Consider the following 23,449-nt stretch of genomic DNA (forward strand, 5'->3'; position numbering starts at 1 on the left):
GTAACAGGCTGGCGTTATTTAGGCTGGGGAGGGCCAGTAACAATGGTCCTAGCCCACCCTGGTAACGTCAAGCTGTTGCTGCTTGGTTGGTATAGTGCTGATAATGAAAATATGGGGAACCACACACATTTTTGGCATGAATAATTAAAAAAAAAATTAAATAAAATGCAGCAACAGCCTGACGTTACCAGGGCGAGCTAGGATCATTGTTATTGGCCCTCCACAGCCTAAATAACGCCAGCCTGTTACCACCTAAGCCCAGGAGCGCCATTTTTGACGCTCCGGCCCTGTTGGTACCGGCTCTTCCCGTCACCCCTGCGGTGGTGGGTATTGGGATAATTATTGTGAATTAGCACCACCGGTTTTTGAGGCTAACGCTAAGCCCGGCTTAGTAATAGTTTCCGTCTATTAAACGGCTTCCACTACTAATCCTGTTAAGAAAACTAATTTAAAAAAAAACAAAACACATTTAAAAAAAATTATTCCAAAAGACACTCCCCCACAAGCCCTTGTTAACCATTTTATTAATAAAAAAAAAAACGCTGGTCATTGACGTAGTCCACCAAATCCGAAGAAGTCTCTGCATGCACAGATCTGAAATGAGAAGAAAAGAACACAAAACATATGTAAATACATTTATGGTGCCTCCAGCAGTTGCTGAACTACAACAAGACGGAAGTTGTAATTTAGCAACAGCAAGCCCCCAGTTTAGCAACAGCTGGAGGCACCCTGTTCCTAAACTACGACTCCCATCATGGGAGTTGTAGTTTAGCAATAGCCAGGGAAGCTGGCTTACCTCCCACCCGCCTGTGCCGCATGACTACAGCTCCCAGCATGTCCTCACTGTAAAGGTAAGCTGGGAGTTGTAGCTGTGAGGCACAGGCTGGTAGGAAATGTGCGGGTGGGTGACAGGGTTTAGCAACAGCTGGAGGCACCCTGTACCTAAACTACAACTCCCATCATGGGAATTGTAGTTTAGCAACAGCCAGGGAAGCCCGCTTATTTCCCACCCACCTGCACCGCATGACTACAACTCCCAGCATATCCTTACAGCAAGGACATGCTGGGAGTTGTAATTGTGTGATGCATAGGCGGCAGGTGGTATATGCAGGCAGCGGGTGGTGTATGGGGGGCTGCATTGTAATTTCCTATTCCCTGCCCGGAGCTGTGATTGGCCGAGGGGTCTCGACCAATCACAGCTTCAGGAGGGAAATATGAAACTACAATGTCGTAGTTATATATTTCTCTGTGAGTCGGCTGGGGAGTGGAGCGCTTGTCACTTGCGCGCACCACACAACTACAACTCCCAGCATGTTCTTACTGTAAGGGCATGCTGGGAGTTGTAGTCAAGCGGCGCAGGTGACAAGCGCTCCGCTCCCCGGCTGGCTACCATGAATATGAAATTATGGCATTGTAGTTTCATATTTCCCTCCTGAAGCTGTGATTGGCCGAGACCTCTCAGCTACTCACAGCTCCAGGCGGGGAATATGAAATTACAATGCCTTAGTATTATATATATATGCTCCGCTCCCCACCGCCCGCCCGCGTCTATCATGCACTGCCCCCCACATACACCCACTGCCTGCAGTATGCCACCACCACGCACCCCCCCATATACCACCCGCTGCCCGCATATACCACCTGCTGCCCGACCGCATTTAACACCTGCCAGCTAGCTACTGCAAGACTACAACTCCCAGCATGTCCTCATGCTGGGAGTTGTAGTCTTACAATGGCGAATGGTATATGCGGGCGGCGGGTGATAGATGCGAGCGGGCAGTAGGTGTTAGATGCGGGTGGGACTTTACGGGACTTTTTCTAAGCCAACTTTTTTTTTGTGTGTAAATTTTCGACTTTTTAGGCCATTTGCGACTTTTTGTGAGTCTTTTAACAAAAGTCTCTGTTAGTAAATCCCTGCCTACAGCTAAGTAAAAAACAGATCTCGTGTAAAACAGCAGGATTGTGAGAAATCGCGTAGCTCGGCGTGCCACTAAAAGTCACATGTGCAACTTTTTTGTGTGGAAAAGGAGCCGCATCTGGCAACCCATCCAAGAATGTTCGCATCCGATTCTATGATGAGATCTGGCATGGAATTAAAGATTGTTTTTCCATTCCAAGCCTGAATGTGATCTAACCACCAAAAGAGTTCTGGTATGGTCTCTAAGTTTAAAGGGGTACTCCAGCCCTAGACATCTTATCCCCTATCCAAAGGATAGGGGATAAGATGTCAGATCGCCACGGTCCCGCTGCTGGGGAGCCCCAGGGATCCTGGCTGCGGCACTACATTATCATTACAGCTCAGAGCGAGTTCGCTCTGCACGTAATGACGGGCGATACAGGGAACGGAGCAGTGTGACATCATGGCTCCGCTCCTCGTGACATCACGGCACATCCCCTTAATGCAAGTCTATGGCAGGGGGCGTGGCGACCGCCACGCCCCCTCCCATAGACTTGTTTTGAAAGGGGCGGGTCGTGAAGTCACGAGGGGCGGAGCCGTGACGTAACGATGCTCCGGCCCCTGTATTGCCCATCATTACGTGCAGAGCGACCTTGCTCTGTGCTGTAATGATAGTGCAGTGCCGCAGCCGGGATCCCTGGGGCTCACCAGCAGCGGGACCGTGGCGATCTGACATCTTATCCCCTATCCTTTGGATAGGGGATAAGATGTCTAGGGGCGGAGTACCCCTTTAAGGCAATTTCGTCCGGGTAACCTAGCCCATTTCGTAAATGTAAGAGCTCTGTAATTCAATTGGGCTGGGAAAATGGCTTGAATTAAAGCGGACAACAGATCGACTATTCTTGCAATCGTTTTTAAAGGGTAGCTCCCACCATCATGTTTTTTTTCTGTCCCTGCCTATTGCCCTTCTATCCCTAACACACTCCCTGCCTTTATTTTTTATTTTTTTACTATTTTAAAAATGGCATTTAGTCTGCCTGGTAGTGTGCTAACTGCCAGGCAGACTTCCCCAGCAGGCACCACGTCACTGATGCCTGCTGGGGGGGCCAACTTCTGCCCTTAGTTCTCCTAACAGGGTGCCTTCAGCTGTTTCACCACTACAACTCCCAGCATGCCCTGACATCTATTGGCTGTCAGGGCATGCTGGGAGTTGTAGTGGTAAAACAACTGGAGGCACCCAGGACAGGAGCTTCATGGGGGAAGGAGTGAGCCGGGAGCCAATGCGGGAGGGACGGGTGCAGGGGAGCCTCTTCCTGCCGCTCGGTGAGTACCACCCAACCCCCCCCCCGTACCTTGCAGCAGGGCCGTCAGCGAGTGCGGGGAGCCGATGCGCAGCCCTGGATGTTCCTGCACCTGCGCAAAATTACGACTGATGCCCTGCCGGAATCAGTCGGAATTTTGCAGTGACATCACTCCACACTGCATTCGGCCACTAGGAGGGCGACCCCTAGTGGCCGAATTTCAATTAGCTTTTAAAATGATTTAAAAGCATTTTTTTTAAATAAAAGTATATAAGAGATATGTTGTAGTACGTAAGTACTACAACATATCAAAAAAAAAATTCATGACAGTGCCCATTTAAAGAAATAAAGGACTTGTTCAACACAGAGCAAATCTCTGTACGGATGGTTTTTAATTTCCTTCAAGGAAGACTTAAAATGGCCGATTGAGTGTTGACCATGAAACCTAGAAAATCTACTTCCCAAGATGGGGTAAGGATGGAATTTTTTTAATTGATTACAAAACCTAAATTGATTAGAAGAGAAAGAGTTAATTGCATGTGGCGGTGAATGAGGGACCAAGTATCTGCCATGAAGAGGATGTCGTTCAAATAAATACCTAGACGGACACCTCGCCTCCGAAGATGAGAAACAACCGGTTTCAACAATTTTGTGAAACACCATGGAGCGGAAGAGAGACCGAAGGGAAGGCTTGAGAATTGCCATTTTTTGTTGTCCCATACAAACTGGAGAGAAGGTTGAGAATCGGAATGCATAGGTACCGTGAGATAAGCGTCTTTTAAATCTATTTTCACTAACCAATCTCCTTGCCACAAAAGATCTCTCAACAAATGGATGAAAAAAAAATCATTGTGCGACAAAATCGAAAAAAAAACGCCATTTTGTAACTTTTGGGAGCTTCCGTTTCTACGCAGTGCATATTTCGGTAACAATTACAACTTATCATTATTCTGTAGGTCCATACGATTAAAATGATACCCTACTTATATAGGTTTGATTTTGTCGCACTTCTGGAAAAAATCATAACTGCATGCAGGAAAATTTATACGTTTAAAAATGTCATCTTCTGACCCCTATAACTTTTTTATTTTTCCACGTACGGGGCGGTATTAGGACTCATTTTTTGCGCCGTGATCTGAAGTTTTTATTGGTATGATTTTTGTTTTGATCTGACATTTTGATCACTTTTTATTCATTTTTTAATGTTATAAAAAGTTACCAAAATACTCTTTTTTGGACTTTGGAATTTTTTTGCGCGTACGCCATTGACCTTACGGCTTAATTAATGATATATTTTTATAGTTCGGACATTTACGCACGCGGCGATACCACATATGTTTATTTTTATTTTTTTTTACACTGTTTTATTTTTCTTATGGGAAAAGGGGGGTGATTCAAACTTTTATTAGGGAAGGGGTTAAATGACCTTTATTAACACTTTTTTTTTACTTTTTTTTTGCAGTGTTATAGGTCCCATAGGGACCTATAACACTGCACACACTGATCTCTCATCCTGATCACAGGCGTGTATTAACACGCCTGTGATCAGCATTATCGACGCTTGACTGCTCCTGCCTGGATCTCAGGCACGGAGCAGTCATTCGTCGATCGGACACCGAGGAGGCAGGTAAGAGCCCTCCCGGTGTCCGATCAGCTGTTCGGGACGCCGCGATTTCAACGCGGCGGTCCCGAACAGCCCGACTGAGCAGCCGGGATACTTTCAGTTTCACTTTAGAAGCGGCGGTCAGCATTGACCGCCGCTTCTAAAGGGTTAATACCGCACATCGCCACGATCGGCGATGTGTGGTATTAGCCGCGGGTCCCGGCCGTTGATTAGCGCCGGGACCCACGCGATATGTTGCGGGATCGCGGCGCGATCCCGCTTCATATCGCGGAAGCCGGCGCAGGACGTAAATATACGTCCTGCATCGTTAAAGGGGTTATCCAGGAAAAAACTTTTTTTTTAATATATCAACTGGCTCCAGAAAGTTAAACAGATTTGTAAACTACTTCTATTAAAAAATCTTAATCCTTTCAGCACTTATGAGCTTCTAAAGTTAAGGTTGTTCTTTTCTGACTAAGTGCTCTCTGATGACACGTGTCTCGGGAACCGCCCAGTTTAGAAGAGGTTTGCTATGGGGATTTGCTTCTAAACTGGGCGGTTCCCGAGACACGTGTCATCAGAAAGCACTTAGACAGAAAAGAACAACCTTAACTTCAGAAGCTCATAAGTACTGAAAGGATTAAGATTTTTTTATAGAAGTAATTTACAAATCTAAAAATACAGAAATGTGTGCAGCTCACAAACCACAATTCGAGGATATAATTGGTTATATGCCGAAACCCAACGGCCGGAATTAAGAAAAATAATATACAAAGTGTATAACCAATCCTCAAGGATTCTATCCCAAAAGGTACATAATGATGTTTAAATAAAATATCATAGGATGCTTTAGTTAACAGTTTTTATTCAATATATAAAATTGTATAAATATAATAGTATATTGTACTATATATCCTCTGGCACAAAATATATCATGTATTAAAGGATGAAGAAAACCACTGGGCCCTAGTGGTGACACACCCCCTATATATAAAACTCAAAATGGTGAAAAAATAATGTAAAATAATTTCCAGCACTCTGGTGACCTTATTATGTATGTGAGGTCTAATTAAAAAATTCTGGTCTGAAAGATTATTGAAAGTCTGTGAAAATTATTATAAGTCCTTTGCTGAGCGATGTTACAGTCTTTGCAAAAGATATTGTAGAAAATAATGTATCATTACTGTTGTAACTTGTAGCTGGTTAATAATGTTACTTAGTTGAGCTCAAACAGATAGTACTGCTGGTGGTATAGCTCACCCGCTCCTGTGGGACTCTGCGTACAATTTCCTCTATATATATACCACGTGCGGAGGCATTGGTAGAAGGTGTCTTTGCTGGCAGAGCGGATACCTTTGTGGGTGCGCTTGGCAGAGCGTCTCCCCTGACCTCCGTGCTGTTGTTACAAAGCGGGTACCGCTGGATGGTATGGTGTCCCTCGTGGTGTAATGAATGGAGTCCTGGGCGGCTGAGCAGATGGATCTCTCACAGCAGGTTTTCGGCTCAGATCGTGGCAAGCATAGAGAAAGTCCAGAAAGGATTCAAAGCTGAAGTTTTGCCGGTCTCAGTCTTTTCCAGGTACTGGTGCCAGATTCACACTTTGTATATGAGTGCGATAATGTAAAAATGTCCTAGACGCGTTTCAGTGTTCTATTGCAGGTAACGCACGACCCTTTCTTCAGTAGGGATTAAAAGCAAATATATATCACAGCTTTTCCTATGGGTCATTTTTATATGGTGGTGCACATTTGGATATAATTACATATGGGTCAGAACTAATAACTGGCTTGGACTACATACCCCCTATGAGGATAGTATCCTGATTCACGTTATCTATGGCCCAATTCACATTGGGACATAGCGTTTCTTATGTCTTAATTCACATTCTAAAATAAGATATTTCATTAAATAATACTAATTGCTAAAATAGGGAGAGAGCAGCTTAGCAACAAAATATACATAGACAGATTGTAATGTGTATACACACAGCTGGAGTAAAAATAAAAATAAAATACTTGTCAGCTATAGCTAGATTTACATGTATTACGTCAGTACATCGATATAGTTAGATGTAAGTAGTATAAAAGGTTATCAAATGCATACTAAAATAAAATACACATATGAAAGAATATATAAAAATTAAAATGATAATAGTAATCTTAATAATAGGAATTGAAGATAAAAATCAAAAAATTATACAATGTAAATAAGAATAAATACCGTAGATGAAATAAAATGAGATATAATAAAAATAAAATATAAATGAAAATAAAATAGAATGAAAGATAAACAAAAATAAAACTAAAAATAATTAATAATGAAAATAAAATAATAATAATAAAAATAAAAGTAAAATAAAAAAATAAGATATATATATATATATATATATATATATATATATATAAAAGTAAAAATAAAAGATAGAAAAATATGAAAATATAAGACCTCTTTCTATCTTGTGCATAAATTGGAGACCGAGACCAGGATCTTGTGAGACTGAGGGGGGTTGAATCGTCTCCAGTGGGCGCCTTCGATATAATATACAAAGGCGTGCACTGGCCACAAGGCAAACCCCCTCACAGGAAACCAAATAATTCTAAGCTTGAGTTCAAACCAGGGTGCCAAAATTTTACTTTCAGCTTTAGACATCTGAATCATGTAACTCCCACCTCTCCAATTTGGCTTGACAGTCTGGAAACCTGTATACACTAAACTTGATGGGTCTTTTTTATGAAATTTTGTGAAGTGTACTGATAACGGATGTTTTAGGTCTCCTTTCTTTATATTGTTAATATGTTCGGCAATTCTCATTTTCAATGGTCTTTTTGTTCTGCCTACATATTGTTTGTTACAACTGCATTTTAATATATACACTACGCCTTTTGTGGTGCAAGTGATAAATTCATCTATTGTCCATTTAAAACTATTGCTTGTGGATATGATTTCAGAAGTCTTTCTGGGTCCTGTGGTATTTTTACAATTGTTGCATTGCCCGCAACGGAAAAAACCCTTTGTTGCCAACCATGTTTTGTTTTCCTTTTGTTTTATGGGAGGTTTGATAGATGGTGCTACAAGTAACCCTAGATTGGGTGCCTTTTTATAAACTATTACTGGATGTTTTGATAGAAGGGTTCCTATTGTTTTGTCCTCTTTAATTATTTCCCAATATCTAGATATGATTTTTTCTACTTTTTTGTAATGTCCATTGAAGGGTAGAATTATTTTTTATATTTGGAGCGGAGTTACTATCTTTCTGTGATTGTGGCTCAAAGAATGTTTTTCTGTCCATTTTTTTTACTTTTTCTAGGGAAGTTTCTAGTGTTTTATCTGAATAACCCTTTTCCTTAAACTGTGTTGTCAACTGCTGTGCCTCCTCAAGAAATTTGATGTCTTCTGTGCAATTGCGTTTCAAACAATGGTATTTCCCTGTTGGTACATTCAGAAACCAGCGGGGCAAATGGCAACTTGTATAATTGATATAGCTGTTTTTTTGCAGTATGTTTTTTGAAGGTACTGCAGAGCAAAGACTCCCCTGATGCCCTAATCTCCAGATCTAGAAAATCAATATGGGTACTACTAACAGTGGATGTGAAAGACAAGTTGTGATCATTGGTGTTCAAACTGTGAATAAAAGATAACAAATCATCATAAGGCCCATCCCAAATAAAAAAAATGGCATCTATATATCTCCGCCAGAGCACCAGGTGCGCGCCAAGCTTGGAGATGATGGTATCCTCCTCCCATGCCACCATGAATAGGTTGGCATAGCTTGGTGCGAATCTGGTGCCAATAGCGGTACCCGTGATCTGTAAATAAAATTCACCCTCAAAGAAAAAATAATTGTGTATTACACGGGCAATCTCATTTATTTTAACAAATCCACCTGTTCTGTTTTAATATCACCTTTTTCTAAAAATCTTCTGACTGATTCTATACCTTGATTATGTCTAATTATGGTGTATAGTGAAGACACGTCCAGGCCATGGTCACCCTGGATGTGTCTTCCCTATACACTATAATTAGACATAATCAAGGTATAGAATCAGTCAGAAGATTTTTAGAAAAAGGTGATATTAAAACCGAACAGGTGGACTTTATTACACGGGCAATCTCATTTATTTTAACACACAATTATTTTTAATTTGAGGGTGATTTTTATTTACAGATCACGGGTACTGCTATGGGCACCAGATTCGCGCCAAGCAATGCCAACCTATTCATGGCGGCATGGGAGGAGGATACCATCATCCCCAAGCTTGGCGCGAACCTGGTGCTCTGGCGGAGATATATAGATGCCATTTTTTTTTATTTGGGATGGGCCTTATGATGATTTGTTATCTTTTATTCACAGTTTGAACACCAATGATCACAACTTGTCTTTCACATTCACTGGTAGTAGTACCCATATTGATTTTCTAGATCTGGAGATTAGGGCGTCAGAGAAGTCTTTGCTCTGCAGTACCTTCAAAAAACTTACTGCAAAAAACAGCTATATCAATTATACAAGTTGCCATTTGCCCCACTGGTTACTGAATGTACCAACGGGGCAATACCGTCGTTTGAAACGCAATTGCACAGAAGACTTCAAATTTTTTGAGGAGGCACAGCAGTTGACAACACAGTTTAAGGGAAAGGGTTATTCAGATAAAACACTAGAAATTTCCCTAGAAAAAGTAAAACAAATGGACAGAAAAACATTCTTTGAACCACAATCACAGAAAGATAGTAACTCCGCTCCAAATATAAAAATAATTCTACCCTTCAATGGACATTACAAAAAAGTAGAAAAAAAATCATATCTAGACATTGGGAAATAATTAAAGAGGACAAAACAATAGGAACCCTTCTATCAAAACATCCAGTAATAGTCTATAAAAAGGCAGCCAATCTAGGGTTACTTGTAGCACCATCTATCAAACCCCCCATAAAACAAAAGGAAAAATAAACATAGTTGGCCACAAAGGGTTTTTTCCGTTGCGGGCAATGCAACAATTGTAAAAATACCACAGGACCCAGAAAGACTTCTGAAATCATATCCACAAGCAATAGTTTTAAATGGACAATAGATGAATTTATCACTTGCACCACAAAAGGCGTAGTGTATATATTAAAATGCAGTTGTAACAAACAATATGTGGGCAGAACAAAAAGACCATTGAAAATGAGAATTGCCGAACATATTAACAATATAAAGAAAGGAGACCTAAAATATCCGTTATCAGTATACTTCACTAAATTTCATAAAAAAGACCCATCAAGCTTAGTGTATACAGGTTTCCAGACTGTCAAGCCAAATTGGAGAGGTGGGAGTTACATGATTCAGATGTCTAAAGCTGAAAGTAAAAAATGTTTTGAGTTTGGCACCCTGGAACCGTACGGTTTGAACTCAAGCTTAGAATTATTTGGTTTCCTTTGAGGGGGTTTGCCTTGTAGCCAGTGCACCCCTTTGTATATTATATCGAAGGCGCCCACTGGAGACTATTCAAACCCCCCTCAGTCTCACAAGATCCTGGTCTCCGTCTCCAATTTATGCACAAGATAGAAAGAGGTCTTATATTTTTATAAATGTATATCTTTTATTTTTACTTATATATATATATATATATATATATATATATAAATATATCTTATTTTTATTTTATTTTGCTTTTATTTTTATTTTCATTCTTAATTATTTTTATTTTTATTAAAATTTTTGTTTTTCTTTCCTTCTATTTTATTTTCATTTATATTTTATTTTTATTATATCTAATTTTATTTCATCTATTTATTCTTATTTACATTGTATAATTTTTTGATTTTTATCTTCAATTCCTATTATTATTATTATTATTATCATTTTTATATATTCTTTCATATGTGTATTTTATTTTAGTATGCATTTGATAACCTTTTATACGACTTACATCTAACTATATCGATGTACTGACGTTATACATGTAAATCTAGCTATAGCTGACAAGTATTTTATTTTTATTTTTACTCCAGCTGTGTGTATACACATTACAATCTGTCTATGTATATTTTGTTGCTAAGCTGCTCACTCCCTATTTTAGCAATTAGTATTATTTAATGAAATATCTTATTTTAGAATGTGAATTAAGACATAAGAAACGCTATGTCCCAATGTGAATTGGGCCATAGATAACTTGAATCAGGATACTATCCTCATAGGGGGTATGTAGTCCAAGCCAGTTATTAGTTCTGACCCATATGTAATTATATCCAAATGTGCACCACCATATAAAAATGGCCCATAGGAAAAGCTGTGATATATATTTGCTTTTAATCCCTACTGAAGAAAGGGTCGTGCGTTACCTGCAATAGAACCCTGAAACGCGTCTAGGACATTTTTACATTATCGCACTCATATACAAAGTGTGAATTTGGCACCAGTACCTGGAAAAGACTGAGACCGGCAAAACTTCAGCTTTGAATCCGTTCCGGACTTTCTCTATTCTTGCCACGATCTGAGCCGAAAACCTGCTGTGAGAGATCCATCTGCTCAGCCGCCCAGGACTCCATTCATTACACCACGAGGGACACCATACCATCCAGCGGTACCCGCTTTGTAACAACAGCACGGAGGTCAGGGGAGACGCTCTGCCAAGCGCACCCACAAAGGTATCCGCTCTGCCAGCAGAGACACCTTCTACCAATGCCTCCGCACGTGGTATATATATAGGAAATTGTACGCAGAGTCCCACAGGAGCGGGTGAGCTATACCACCAGCAGTACTATCTGTTTGAGCTCAACTAAGTAACTTTATTAACCAGCTACAAGTTACAACAGTAATGATACATTATTTTCTACAATATCTTTTGCAAAGACTGTAACATCGCTCAGCAAAGGACTTATAATAATTTTCACAGACTTTCAATAATCTTTCAGACCGGAATTTTTTTAATTAGACCTCACATACATAATAAGGTCACCAGAGTGCTGGAAATTATTTTACATTATTTTTTCACCATTTAGATTTTTATATATAGGGGGTGTGTCACCACTAGGGCCCAGTGGTTTTCTTCATCCTTTAATACATGATATATTTTGTGCCAGAGGATATATAGTACAAAATACTATTTTATTTATACAATTTTATATATTGAATAAAAACTGTTAACTAAAGCATCCTATGATATTTTATTTAAACATCATTATGTACCTTTTGGGGTAGAATCCTTGAGGATTGGTTATACACTTTGTATATTATTTACAAATCTGTTTAACTTTCTGGAGCCAGTTGATATATAAAAAAAAAGTTTTTTCCTGGATAACCCCTTTAAGGAAGATATCTTTGCCCGTACAATATGCCCTTTCTCTCGGGATGAGGGTTTTGAATGTACTTTTGCAGCATCTTCATTGCGTCAAAGTTGCAATATATCACTGGTCTTTTTACCGTGTTTTATGGGAATTTTTGTGAGAGAAGGAGAGGGGTTAACCTCAATAAAGTTCCTCTTATGAGTAGCTTTACCTGATTTCTTAAAGCCTTAGGCTAGTTTTGCCACCAAGTCATCAGTGGACCAAAACTTGTCCGAAGGAGTAGTAGTTAATACCTGCATAGGATTAGGAGCTGAGGCATGAGCTAAAGACATGGATACCGTCCTAGATATAGAATCTTTGATAGTAGACATGGCAGATTGGAAAGCACTGCGCACAGACAAGTCTACCATATTTTGCAATTGATCGTCAGCAAACATATCTTTTTCTCTTTTTCGCCAGAGACAGGCGATTTATTAATATCACATTCAGAAGACATGTTATAGAATATGAATATGAATGTGTTAAATAATGTATATCTGGAGAAGGTATAGGAAAATTAACCTAATATATATATTGTTCACTATATAGTATAAGATATAGGTAGAAAGCAAGGATACAGCAGAAGATAATATATGTATATATATATATATATATATATATATATATATATATATATATATAAATCTGAGGAAGGTATAGGAAAATATATATATACTCTAAAATATATAAAGTCACTGAAAACATATATGTGACAATAATATGATGATAAGGATACTGTACTGTAAATTGTATACACACATATATATATATATATATATATATATATATATATATACCAGGAGAGTATATATATATATATATATATATATATATATATATATATAAGGTTGAATAAACGAGCAGAGATCGCAAATCCTGTCAGACGCACTGCTGTGAGTGACAGGTTAGTGCAGATGTGAGGAGAAGGGGCGGAAATAACAAGCAACTGACAACCAGCTGCTAAAAAGAAGTGTGTCACTACAGAGGACCCGGAGCAGCGCTTGAGACCCGAAGAAATGCGGGGAGAGGTGGGGGGGGGGGGGGGGGGTTGGGGGAGAGTGATTTAGCCTTAAACACCCGAAGGTATACTGCTGGATCCTGGGCTAAGCACGGGGGCAATGAAGACACTGATGCCAAGTTACGGACAACGGTAGCTTTACTGAGGGTAGACAGTTTTTAAAGTCTATACAGTTCAGCCAGGGCCCAAGGAGGTGACCAGTGACACAAAGACCTCGCAGGTTTGCTGGGACTTGTAGTAGACAGGAGAATTTAGTGCAGGCCACGCTGAGCAGACAGAAGATGTGACTTGACTGACAGGACAGTGACTTCAGCTTACTAGCACTTGACTTGAGGCTGCAGGACTTGACTTGAGGCCTCCACTGCTCTGGACACACACTATAGACACGACTTGACTGGACTGGACCTCAGCACAAAGAGAGACCAGAGCTCAAAGAGACCGAGGCTAGCTCCACCCAGGGCTTATATGGGGGAGACCAGCAGGGAGCCCATAGGTCACCTTTGTGGTCAGCTGGTCACTAGTACCTCCTGGGTAACAATCACATGGTACATTTATTAAAGGTACAATACACAATATAATACATAACCTATTTACATGGGGGAAACAACTATAGGGGGCCCTGGGGACATTGAGGGACAATGGCTGACAGGGCAGGGAAGGTACAGGGAAACATGAGGTCAGGATGTGAGAACTAGATATAAGGTTGGGATATGAGAGCGGGATATATTGATGGGATATGAAGTTGGGATATGAGGATGATATGTGAGGTGTGGGTGTAAAGTCAGTATATGAGAATGGTATATGAGGTCGGAAAGTGCAGATAGGATGTGAGGCCGGGATAAAGAGGATGGGATTTGAGGATGAGAGCATTATTGTTGCTTATCCTCTCCCAAAAGGTTTAGGTAGGAAGACCAGACAACATCAGATACTCTGCTAATATACATATACACACTTAGCTTGCTTAGTGCTATAAGTGACTGTAATTGTCATGCTTTATGTGCCTCTATATACAAAAAAAATGAATCACAGCCTTGCCTCACCATCCACATTGGGATCAGCATTATTTATATGCACAGTATACAAGTATATTAGCATCCTCATGTTACATATATAGTAAGTCACGCTCCCATATATCACTGTCTTATGTTTTTTTTTTTATGGATTACAGATACCTGCGGATCATATATATTTTTTCTTATATGTCTTCCTCTTCCAGGTGTATAATGCCTTCCCAATTTTGAAATATTTTTGTAAAGAACCGGAACTAGTTATGAACAAGGTTAAACAAGTAAATTAAATATTGAAGGTTCTCTTTAAGGAAGCAAAAGAAGTTAAATTTGAAAATTCTTTTAGGACGTTCCTTGAAGCCTTCATGCAGAAAGATGAAAGGGTAAAGAGCCTGAATAAAGTGTTATTTTAATGTGTATTCTTCATTATAGAAAACAAATGTAATTATAGTTTTAAAACACTAGATGGCACAAAAGTTTAATATTCCTGTGTAAAAGTTACTCATGTTGCTTCTATCTAATATTTGTATCCAATTTAAAGGGGTTGTGATGTGCCACTGTGGAGGAGAGCCGGGGCTCCATACAGAAGATCGTGGGGGGCCCCAGCGGTCGGACCCCCAGCGATCTAAAACTTATCCCCTATCCCTTATCCGATAATTAAAAAAAATCTTAATCCTTCCAGTACTTATCAGCTGCTGTAAGCTCCACAGCAAGTTGTGTAGTTCTTTCCAGTCTGACCACAGTGCTCTCTGGTGACACCTCTGTCCATGTCAGGAACTGTCCAGAGCAGGAGAGGTTTGCTATGGGGATTTGCTCCAACTCTGGACAGTACCTGACATGGACAGAGGTGTCAGCAGAGAGCACTGTGGTCAGACTGGAAAGAACTACACAACTTCCTGTGGAACATACAGTAGCTAATAAGTACTGGAAGGATTAAGATTTTTAAATAGAAGTAATTTACAAATCTGTTTAAACTTTTTGGAACCAATGGATTAGAAAAAAAATTGGTTTTCCACCACAGTACCCCTTTAACAAATATTCTAAACTTATATGTGTGTGTTTGACAAAACCACAATCGGCAGGTGATTTCAGTGGGGAAAAAAAGTCTAAAAAAAAAAACGCCAGAATAAGAATGAGGAGTGCAAATGGATTTTTGGAAAACTTAGTTTTTTTTTGTATGCCAAGTATAGAAAAGCAGAAATGAAGCATTCACCAGGTCAGAAGGTAAATCGCCAGCTTTTTTTATTTCATGTGTAGCTTACAGCGAAGTGGTTGGTGCGAGGGAGAGCGGACAGGTGTAGCAGGTGGGGGAAAAGTAATGGGCGACGGTCCGTTATCGCGCTTGCGCGCTTTGTCAGGCCCCTGATGAAGCGCACAAGCACGATAAAGGACCGTGGCCCATTCCTTTTCCCCCACCTGCTACACCTGTCCGCTCTCCCTCGCACCAACCACTTCGCTGTAAGCTACACATGAAATAAAAGAAGCTGGCGATTTACCTTCTGACCTGGTGAGTGCTTCATTTCTGCTTTTCTATGCTTAGCATACATCTACGACTTTTATATGTGAGCACTGAGAGGGTCTTTATGTGGATAAGCCTGGCGGAAAAAGAGTAATAGTGGAAGTGCAGTGCCGGGCATAAACTGTTTTGGACTGTGTACTTGATTTTTTTTTTATTGTGACACAATGCATCAACATAACAAAATGTGAAAAAGTGAAAGGGTCTGAATACTTTCCAAAAGCACTGTACAAACCCTAGCATGATATAAAGGGGCATAACCCTAAAAATTACTCCAATAAGAATGATAAAATATGTAAGATATAATAACATATTGTCCATGTGAATTGGTGGTTCAAAGAATTATAAGGACACTATGTGAATGGAAATCAGTGGCCTCATCATTGTAACTACCACGTGTTCTGTACATCCCAACCAAAGATACAGCACCAGTTACGAGGTCCAGTATAATGCAGTCTTTATTGTGCATGTGTGTTCCTGAGTACACTAAAGACTTAAAGGAGTACTCCGGCACGCACTTTTTTCCTTTTATCCCGTCCGGGCTGCAAAATAAAAGAAAACAAACTTTCTCTTACCTGCCAACGAGCCCCCGGAGCTCCGGTACAGGTGTTCGGTCCCCAGACGGTATTCTTCTTACTTCCTGTTAGCCCGGCACGTCACACGGAGCTTCAGCCTATCACCGGCCGAGGCGGGACATCGCTGCGGCCGGTGATAGGCTGAAGCTCCGTGTGACGTGCCGGGCTAACAGGAAGTAAGAAGAATACAGCCCGGGGACCGAACACCTGTACCGGAGCACCGGGGGAGCGTATGCAGGTAAGAGAAAGTGTGTTTTCTTTTATTTTGAAGCCCGGACGGGATAAAAGGAAAAAAGTGCGCGCCGGAGTACTCTTTTAAGCCTGGACCTCGTAACTAGTGCTGCATCTGTGGTTGGGATGTATGGATTGTAGCTGTGGCAAGCTATTGGATACTGTTGCACAGTACTAGAGCTGATCCAGTGCTGATTCCTCTTTTTGAATAATAACACATGTTCTGGAATGATATGATATTTTATCCTCCATACCTGTTTAGTGGTCTCTATACACTATGTTTCCCAACCAAGGAGCCTCCAGCTGTTGCAAAACTCCAACTCCCAGCATGCCCGGACAGTCAAGAGCTATCTGGGCTTGCTGAGAGTTCTAGTTTTACAACAGCTAAAGGTACCCTGGTTGGGAAACACTGCTATATGTCATGTAGATTTGTGTCATGTATATAATATCGCTATTATGTGTCCTTGTCCATTAGGAAATAGTAACAGATGAAAAAGAGAAAGTCTTCACAGAAAGGAACTTGTTTGCTTCTACATTTGATCTAATGCTGGCCGGGACAGAGACGACATCCAATACAATACAATGGGCTGTTTTGCTCATGATGAAATATCCTGAGATACAGAGTAAGTGAATAATGTCATATATCAGGAGTGGGGGACCTTTTTTCTGCTGAGGGCCATTTGGATATTTATGTGATTATTCACGGAATGTAGAAAACTTATAAAAGATCTGCTATATCTGGTCAAACATTTAAAAGGGTATTCCGGGATTTTTTTTTTTTTATGCTACGGGGGCTGTAAAGGTAGTGTAGTTCATAATAAAATGTATGTACCTCTACTTGGTGGTCTCGAAACTCCTTTGTGATTATAGCCCCAAGGTTCATTTTTAACAGCACACAAAATGAGTGTCGTCTCAGGTTTTCCGAGGTTGCAGTGTGGCCCGAGACATTACATCACTAGTTAGGTGTTTAGAGGGAGCAGGGGCGTTGCTATAGGGGTTGCAGAGGTAGCAGTCGCATTGGGGCCCTGGTGCCTAAGGGGGCCCTAAAGCACATATGCCCTATAAGAGACCAGTATTATAATTGGTTCCAAAACCAAGAAATTAAGCAGAGCAACTCATCAGTATTGTAGTACAGGGACTTCTTTATTTCATATCAACATGAAGGCAGGATACAGACAGGGGAGCAGTATGGTGCGTGAGGGGGTATTCAAGCTTAGTGACAGGTCGGTATTGCACTGAAGCGCTTCGTCAGGCTGGTGCTTAATGACGTAGTGGAAGAGGTGTGCTTATAACAGGTAAGGGTCACCATGGTAACTCCCAAACAAAGAAACACCTACTTAAATGTGCATAAAAAAAAACACATTAAAAACATCATAATCATCTTACGATTACTATATAGATATAGGAATGACCGCACTCATTAGTCTTCACCTGAATTTTCAGTGAAGAGATCTATATGAGTGCGCTCATCTCGTATTTATCATTCAGGCCGAGCGGGCCGGTGGCATTTGTTCTTAAGATCCATAAAGCTTCTCTGTTGAGAAGGTCTTGATCTTTGGTAAAACCTGGTCTGGATCTCTCTATTCTTTCAATGGCAAAAAACTTCAGTGTATTAGGATCACTGTTGTGGGCTTCTATCATATGGGCGATCAGGCGTGGAGCTCCTACCTCTTATCGTCTTGCCAATGTAGAAATACCCGCAGGTGCAAATGAGGCAATATACGACAAATGGTGTCCTGCATGTAAAGAACTGTTTAATAGTTAGGTCAAAACCTCCTAAGGTAATACATTTCTGCTTCCCATTGTGTGTGCAAAACGAACAAGATCCACACGTATTATAATTGGCACATGGGGCCCTGTTGCAGATTTTGTATTGGGTCCCAGAAGCTACAAGTTACGCCTCTGAAAGGGAGCCTGTCTTTGCATCAATGGTTGGAGCGACCGCTGGGTGGGAGAAAGATCACTCTGCAAGAATTGTAGTTTTGCAACAGCCAGAGTCCCAATGGTCAGAAACACTGGTCTATTGCATTGAAGAGATCACAGGTGTGTTTCAATGGGTGGGTAAGCTGATGTGTGGGATGGAAAGAAGTGACCTCACACTTACAAACCAGAGCTGTATCTGTGCAAAAAACAGCAGAGCTTCTTATAGGAGAGTACATCTGATAAAACAGGTGAACCAATGTGCCAAGCAAGGAATGAGTGGCAGTTATGCTCACCTTTCCAGGTTGTGTGTTAGACACAACCACCTCTTAGGCTGGAATTCCACTGACAATTTTCAAGCAAAAACGCCATAAAAAACGCCCATTTTGCGAAAAAAACCGCTACGTCCAGATGTTAGCTGCAAGTCAATAGTAAACTGCAAAATGCCAGATCCACTTGGCGTTTTTTAGTTTGGCATTTTTTTTTTATACTTTGGGCATTTTTCAGCTATTTTGGGCTCAGAGGCTGGCTTTCGAAAACGCCCTACAAATCCTAGTTTGGCGTTTTTTGCACAGAAATCATGGCATTTTACTCCCATAGAAGTTTATGGGAGAGCAATAACGCCAAGAAAAACGCCATGTTGGTTTTAACTTTGGCGTTTTTGCTGGTGGTTTTTAACTGATGGAGATACCTTTTTAAAAAAAAATTTGTAGGGTACCATTAAAAAAAACTTATAAAAAAGATACAGTAGTGAAGGAAAAAATTGTATTTATCAACATTTTTCTGTTTTTATAACTACATTTTTAAACAGGGATCAATTTAGGTTTGCAGGCAGGGCATTAAAAATGTAGCCGACAATAATAAAAATGCAGTGTGTGTGTGTTTTTCACAATTTTTTTTTTTAATTTTTAGGTAGTACTACTACTCCCAGCATGAAACACACTGTTCCATGATGGGAGTAGCAGTACCTGTACTAATTGACAGATCACCCGCTGTGATCCTCCTGTATAATGTATAGATGCGGCCGGCCGCTCTTCTATGGTCCCCTGCACTGCCGTATATATACACCTATTCATATTTCCCGCAGAGAGCTGTGATTGGCCAGATGGTTCCAGCCAATCACAACTCTCTGTGGGAAATATGAATAGGTGTATATATGTGGCAGTGCAGGGGACCATAGAAGAGCGGCCGGCCTTATCTATAAATTATATGGGAAGATATACAGTGGTCCCTCAACATACGATGGTAATTCGTTCCAAACGACCCATCGTTTGTCGAATCCATCGTATGTTGAGGGATCCGTGCAATGTAAAGTATAGGAAGCTGTACTCACCTGTCCCCGTCGCTCTGGACTAGGTCCTCACCGCTCCCGATGCTGTCCCAGGGGCTCCCGATGCTGTCCCACTGCTCCGGTGTCTTCTTCGCGATCCTCTGGCTTCTTCCGCATCTTCTGCAGGGTCCGGGCCTCGCTTTCTGGTGACGTTATTACGCTGCTGCGCCGGCGCGGCGTGAGTAGTGACGTAATAACGATGCCGGAAAGCGAGGCCCGGACCCTGGAGAAGATGCGCAAGACACCGGAGGATCGCAAAGTGGACCCGGAGCAGTGGGAATAGGTAAGCGAACCTGCCAGGGATGCTTAAACTGCTATCCGGCAGCAGCTTAAGCATTTTGCGCTGTCAGATAGCAGTTAATGCGATGGCCCCGACATATAAAAGCATCGTATGTCGATGCTGACATCGACATGCGATGGCCTCTGAGAGGCCATCGTATGTCGATTTTATCGTATGTCGGGGCCATCGTAGGTCGGGGGGTTACTGTAATTGGTGCATAAAAACATACATATCTGACTGACAAAACGGGGACCACTGTGTTTTTAAAGGGAACCTTACAGACAGAACATGCTGCTGTTGCTGAGGGCAGCACAATATAGACAGTCATGCTGTTTACAGCGGTCTGTCGCTTCTGCAAGTATGTACAGTAGTTTTGTCAAACTTACATAAGCCACTGTGAGCGAGGAGTCCAGCATATTTATTAGGCACCACTCCCCTGCCCATCTGCTGATGACTGACAGGCTTCACTCTATGTACAGTGAATGGGAGAATCCGGATGAATACGTCAGATTCATCACTTGCCGCACTGGGCGCATACTGCAGACTTCAACATGTACTATGTATCTGCATATGAAAGACCGCTGGAAACAGCATGTCCGTCACCGTACCATGCTACCATGCGGACATGCTGTTTCCAGTGGTCTTACATTTTTTACATCCCTACCGCATCCAAAAAAGGCAAATTCTACACAAAGGTAAAAACCCAAGACAAAACGCCAGAAAAATGCCAAGACGCAGGGAAAAACAGTGGCAGATTTTCCGGCATTTTATGCCTAAAAAAAGCAGTGCAAAAACCTCATTGGAATCCTAGCCTCATAGCATAAAATCACGGTGCAGCCACCCGGGTAATGGCGATCTGGGACCCCACGCTGATCAGGAATGCAGTAGGAGAAAACTTCTAAAATGTCCGGCCAATGCATGTCCAAAGACTTTACAGTACACGTGGTATAGTGAAACTGTGCATTTATTACGCCAACAAACGCATTTCGAGACTAGCACTTACAAACAAGGAATCATGGACTTTTGTAGTTTAAGGGAACGGACTCCAACAGGAAATAATCAGTTCACAAAAAGATAGCCACAGCATTTTAGTAATCTCATAACATGGCCATTTAGCCCCAAGATAAGCATGGATCCTTCCTAAGCATGGCTACAATTGTCTGGCTGGTACGTATTAAAATCACTTTAAAGGAGAACTCCCGAATATAAAAATTGTCACCCATACTGCCGGCAGTAAAAAAATTAAGATGTACATACCTTCCTCCGCTCCCCCGGGGCCTCCGGTAACCGGCTTCGGTCTCTGCCGCGATCCACTTCCTGGTTGCCAGTGGTCGGATGAATCATACTGCGCTCAGCCAATCACCAGCCGCAGCGAAGTCAGACTTGGCCGGCGATAGGCTGAGCGGCAGTGTGAAAACGCTTCAGGACACAAAATTCTTCACTACACCGGCACCTGCGGCCGGGACCGAAAACGTCACACTACCGCTCAGCCTATCGCCGGCCGAGTCGGGACTTCACTGCGGCCGCTGATTGGCTGAGCGCAGTAAGACTCTCCGACCACCGGCAACCAGGAAGAGGATCACGGCGGAGGCCGGAGCCAGTTACCCAAGGCCCCGGGGGAACGGAGGAACGTATGTACACCTTAATTTTTTTTACTGCCGGCACTATGGGGGACAATTCTTATGTTCTGGAGTTCTCCTTTAAGGTGGATAACCCCTTGAATTAATTCCCCCTTGATGTGATGGCTTGAACTGCTTCTTTTTGGTGAGGGTGTGATGTTACCTAAATTGATGATGTTGCTACTCTTGATTGCTAAGCCAGGATTGCGCCATTCAGCTTGGAGGCAGTTTACTTCCCCCAGCCTCCACCCTCAAGGTTGTGGTACCACAACTAGTCACAGGGTCTAGGGATCCTCTCAGGATTTCCCTCTTCCCTGTAGAGCCAGAGTCAGTGGTATATTTTGTTTTTGTGCGGCCTTAGGTAATTCCCCGAATCACCCCTCACACCACATGCGCGTGCGGTGCAAAATTTTATGCGGTGCAAAAAAGCCCCATCAATCCTAAACTCCATCTCTGAACCCCCCCCATAGTACATGGTGCATAGTATTCACACAAAACATGTAATATACCACATTAATATACCAACATATTGTACAGTATACACACATAGTAGCACACATAATATGTATATAGACAGTTATATAGACACAGTAACATAGTATATATACACATGGTATATGTACACAGCATAGACCTAGGGGGAGATTTATCAAGACCTGTGTAGAGGAGTAGTTTTGCAGTTGACCATACGCATAGCAGCCAATCAGATCGCTTCTTTAATTTTTTAAAAAGGCCTCTGAATAATGAAAGAAACAATGTGATTGGTTGCTATGGGCAACTGCAGCACTCTTCCTCTACATCGGTCTTCAGAAATCTCCTCCAAAAGTTTATATACATAGCATACACACAGAGGGGGAGACCTGGTGGGGGGGGTACTGTTACGCCGAGCGCTCCGGGTCCCTGCTCCTCCCCGGAGCGCTCGCGGCGTTCTCCTTCCTGCAGCGCCCCGGTCTGACCCGCTGACTAGGAGCGCTGCACTGACACGGCCGCTCGCGAATCGCATCCCAAGCCACTTACCTGTCCCGGTCCCTGGCTGTCATGTTCTGGCGCGCGCGGCTCCGCCCTCTAGGGCGCGCGCGCGCCAGCTCTCTAAGATTTAAAGGGCCAGTGCACCAATGATTGGTGCCTGGCCCTAATCAGTCTAATTAGCTTCCACCTGCTCCCTGCTCATATAACCTCACTTCCCCTTCCCAGCATTGCCGGATCTTGTTGCTTGTGCCAGAGAAAGCGTTTTGTGTATGTCCCAAGCCTGTGTTCCAGACCTTCTGCTGTTGCCCCTGACTACGAGCCTTGCTGCCTGCCCTGACCTTCTGCTACGTCCGACTTTGCTCTTGCCTTGTCCTTTTGTACCGCGCCTGTCTCAGCAGTCAGAGAGGTTGAGCCGTTACCGGTGGATACGACCTGGTTGCTACTGCCGCAGCAAGACCATCCCGCTTTGCGGCGGGCTATGGTGAATACTAGTAGCAACTTAGAACCGATCCACTGGTACGGTCCACGCCAATCCCTCTCTGACACAGAGGATCCACCTCCAGCCTGCCGAATCCTGACAATTCCTTTTACCATGTTTTTTTTCACTCCAGCAAATTAGAACGTTTTCCTCACATACTTAAAGACAGAAGAAGAGGAGTCAGAATAGGGACCCGGCTACACTGTGCCAGGGAGCAGCAACCAGCTTTAGTTTGGTGAAGGGAACTTGTAGGTCCCCTGGCTTACGGACCTGGTTACAACTGCTTTGATCCCTACAGCTTTATCACTGGTTAAGTTCATGTTCATTGTTAAATTAATTTTCTGTTTGATGGGAAGATCTACCACCAGCTCAGGGGGACCGCGATGGGGAGCCCCTGTGCCCC

General features: G+C 42.1%; 1 pseudogene; it reads left to right on the top strand.

The window, feature by feature from the left end:
- The window catches only part of LOC130284533 (cytochrome P450 2W1-like), a 56,843-nt pseudogene that overhangs the window by 15,674 nt on the left and 17,720 nt on the right, over window positions 1-23,449 (top strand).

This window comes from Hyla sarda, chromosome 8, assembly GCF_029499605.1.
Source record: "Hyla sarda isolate aHylSar1 chromosome 8, aHylSar1.hap1, whole genome shotgun sequence".
In the NCBI taxonomy this organism is placed as follows: Eukaryota; Metazoa; Chordata; class Amphibia; order Anura; family Hylidae; genus Hyla; species Hyla sarda.